The following is a 4,019-nucleotide window of genomic DNA, read 5'->3' as shown; positions in this document are numbered from 1 at the left end:
AAACTAAGGAGTTTTAGTGGTTACAAACTCATTAAGTTTGTATACTAAAGATTAAAAACAAATCTGTTGGAATTTGAGGACAGTGTTGCAAGATGACAGCTACTTCAGGCTCAAGAACAGAGTCCCCTCATGTTAGAATTCAAAGAATGCCAGAAAAGAGAAGATGCCACAGGTAGCTGAGGTCTAAAAGACAACACACACGACACGAAACAGCCAGAGATGCTAATTCGACCTCTAAGAAAAAGGTATGAAAACTGAATCTATAGTTTAAAATAGAATGTAGACCTAAATACTCAGAAGCACCTTCCCCTCATAAGATTTATAGCAATAATATGAATGGACTGAATAGGGCTAATAATGAACCTCAAGAACTGTATCTGTTAGGAAAATGGCAGAATTCTTATAGCATCAAAGTTGTCCTATAAGAGCTTTGGCACCTAAGAATGTTGAAAATCAATATGAAACTCCTGCAATCACCTGAAAGACAGTGTTATAGTAATTAATCAAAGAGAAAAACAACAAAATAAGCCCTCCCTCCCGCTTTATTCTGTTTAAACATTCTTCATTTTTCACAGCAGTAAATCCTCTAGATATGTGTTGGAGACCTTACAGTACAGGAAAGGAAACTCCCATTCAAAGCAATTTATCTTAAGATACTGTAAATGATCCTTCTAACTTTGTGTTTGTTTGAGATATATAAATTTTGCTATAACAAGAAATCCTGTCAAGTGTAGCCACTATCCATTTAGTTGAACTTTTGGATTAAGAAAATACATTTAATTTCCATCACAACTTATAGGTCATATCTAACTCAACTGAGAAAAATGACATCACACAATCACTTTGCTTCTGATTATATGGCCTGGGGTCTCTATCTTGTCTTCCATCACCTCCCCCTGCCACCTTGCCTTCTCCCTCTCTGCAATAACCTTCCAGCTTGGGCGATTTCTTAGATGTTAAAACTTTAGGTCACAACCTGTGGGACTATTATTGAGTGCATGAATGTGCTTCTCTGTACCCCTGGTTTCTTTCTTTTTTTTTTTTTTAAGTCTTAATGGCCAACTTCCCAAATATTCTTTCCCCATTCTTCTCCACTATTCTTAACAGAAGGATATATTCTAACCCCATGCTGCCCTCTGTAATTGGCCTGAGGTAAGGAATTCATGGCTTTTCCATATCTTCTCTCCCACACTTTTATTAAGGGATTCTACTTTTTCTTTCCTTCTCCTCAGTTCCTTTCTGCACTGTCAGTACCAAACACTTATTTTGATACTTCCTACCTTTTGACCAGGTGGCTCAGATGGTAAACAATCTGCCTGCAATGTAGGAGACCTGGGCTCTATCCCTGGATCAGGAAGATACCCTAAAGAAGGGCATGGCAACCCACTCCAGTATTCTTGCCTGGAAAATTCTGTGGACAGAGGGGCCTAGTGGGCTATAGTCCATGGGGTCACAAAGAGTTAGACATGACTGACTGAGCAACTTACACTTTCACCTTTGACCAGAGGCCATCAGGTAAGGTTTAAAAGAGTCTCTGTCTTCCCTCATTTACTTTTGGAACCATATTTAATTCCTCTTCATCAGCCTAGGAAATGCATATTAGGTCCTTAGCCCTGCATTCTCTGCTGTCATCATTAGCTGACATAAATACATATTTATTTTTTAGCTCAGGTTTTGATATAATGAAACAAATAGTCTCTGGGTTACTCAGATGTGCCAGCTCTTAAAGTCTTGAGTGGTTAAATTTGGATAAACTTCTTGAACACACTAGGTAACACAAATAATCCCTCTGAATAAATTTTATTTTCCTGTAATTGCTTTTGCTTTTGAAGATTGAAGACATTTTAAGTTCTTCTTAAATTTTGAAGTTTTAAATAACATTTAGTCATTTTTGCAATTCATTTGAATCTAGTTTAGAATCTGATAATTAGAATAAAAAGAACCTTGAATTCAGTACATGTTCTATTTGTCATTGTTCTCAGCAGGAATTAAGAAAGAACCCAGTATGTACGGCAGATTCCTGAAGTTGGAGGGCTTGACTTCCTGGCAAAGTGCTGTATTTTTCTACTTTTCTGTTCATGACCACTAACTGATGAAAATGTAGATAAATACTGAGATAAAAGCAATTCATTGTGTTCTCAACCAGACAGACAGACGTACTGTGACACAAGAAAATGGTATTTGTCCTGAGTTACTGGCACATAGGGCTTCCCTGATAGCTCAGTTGGTAAAGAATCTGCCTGCAATGCAGGAGACCCCAGTTCAATTGCAGGGTTGGGAAGATTCCCCTGGAGAAGGGAAAGGTTACCCACTCCAGGATTCTGGTCTAGAGAATTCCGTGGACTATACAGTCCATGGGGGTTGCAAAAAGTCAGACACGACTGAGCGACTTTCATTTTCACTGGCATATAACTCCTAAAACTCTTATAATTTCCTGAGTTTTAAGGGTGATGGGATGGCTTTTGTTGTAAGGAAATGACACTTTGTTGGCTGTTTGATATATTCAGGATAGAAGATGGTCATCAGCACACCAAGCCTTGATTAGAAGCTTGGAAATTTCAGTCTTAACACCTGCTGGGGAGGGGAGAGGAAATGGATATTGAACTAATCAGCAATGACCAATAATCAATAAATCCTGCCTATATAAAGAAACCTCTTTAAAAATCCCTAAATGGCAGAGTTCTTTTGGGGAACTTTCAGATTGACAGGTATATCCACGTGCCAAGAGGATGGCACCACATCTGAACTGCAAGAGAATAAAAGCTCCAGATCTGGGGATCCTTCTGGACCTTGTCCTATGTAAATCTTCATCTAATTGTTCATTTGTATCTTTATGATAAATGGATACACACAAGTAAAATGTCTTCCTGAGTTCTGTGAGCTATTGTAGCAAATTATCAAAGGGTAAAGAATCCACCTGCAATGCAGGAGACCCCAGTTCAATTCCTGGGTCAGGAAGATCCCCTGGAGAAGAGATAGGCTACCCACTCCAGTATTATTGGGCTTCCCTGGTGGCTCACCTGGTAAAGAATCCATCTGCAATGCAGGAGACCTGGGTTCGATCCCTGGGTTGGGAAGATCCCCTGGAGAAGGGAAAGGCTACCCACTCCAGATTGTATAGGCCACGTGGTTGCAAAGAGTCAGACATGACTGAGCAAATTTCACTTTCACTTTAAAGGGTGTGCTACAATTGGAGAGATGGAGAAGTATTGGAAAAAATACTACATATTTGGTGTATCATGTGGAAAAAACTGGTATATAAATAAATAAGAAGTTAATTATTCCAGGCACATGAAATACATGTTTTTTTAAAAAAAATCTCGATTTCTATATGCTTTATTTACTGAAAGGTAATTTCCGCTCTTTGAGATTTGATTTTTATTGTGTCATGCCAAGTCTAAAATAAATTTCAACATTTACTTAACAATGAGAAAATAAATGTATCTTAAGATACTATAACACTAAACAATTTAATAGGTCCTGATTATTTGCATAGATTTACAAAACAAACAAACAAACAAACTATGGTACTGCCATTGCAGCAATTACAGTTATTGGGCAGGTTAAATTCCATCAATTTATTTTTGTTCAGTCATTCAGTCATGTCCGACACTTTGCAACCCAATGGACTGCAGCATGCCAGGCTTCCCTGTCCTTCACCATCTACTGGAGCTTGCGCAAACTCATGTCCATTGATTTGGTGATGCCATCCAATCATCTCATCTTCTGTCATACCCTTCTCCTCCTGCCTTCAATCTTTACCAGAATCAGGGTCTTTTCTAATGAGTCAGCTCTTCACATCAGGTGGCCAAAGATTTGGAGCTTCAGCTTTAGCATCAGCCCTTCCAAATAGTCAGGATTGATTTTTTGCAGTCCAAGGGACTCTCTAAAGTACTTTCCAACACCACAGTTGAAAAGCATCAATTATTTGGCATTCAGCCTTCTTTATGGTCTAATTCTCACATCCATACTGACTACTGGAAAAACCATAGCTTTGACTAGATGCACCTTTGTTGGCA

At 38.6% G+C, this 4,019-nt stretch overlaps 1 pseudogene; it reads left to right on the top strand.

Annotated features, from left to right (window-relative positions):
- Positions 1-219: 219 nt before the first annotated feature.
- Positions 220-503, top strand: LOC147375668 (ubiquitin-conjugating enzyme E2 variant 1 pseudogene; annotated as a pseudogene).
- Positions 504-4,019: the final 3,516 nt, after the last annotated feature.

Source organism: Bos grunniens, chromosome 3 (genome assembly GCF_055505025.1).
Source record: "Bos grunniens cultivar Pamir isolate PY7600 chromosome 3, Bosgru_T2T1.0, whole genome shotgun sequence".
Lineage (NCBI taxonomy): Eukaryota > Metazoa > Chordata > Mammalia > Artiodactyla > Bovidae > Bos > Bos grunniens.
Note: the sequence above shows the minus strand (reverse complement) of the source record. Positions and strands in the feature narration are given on the sequence as shown.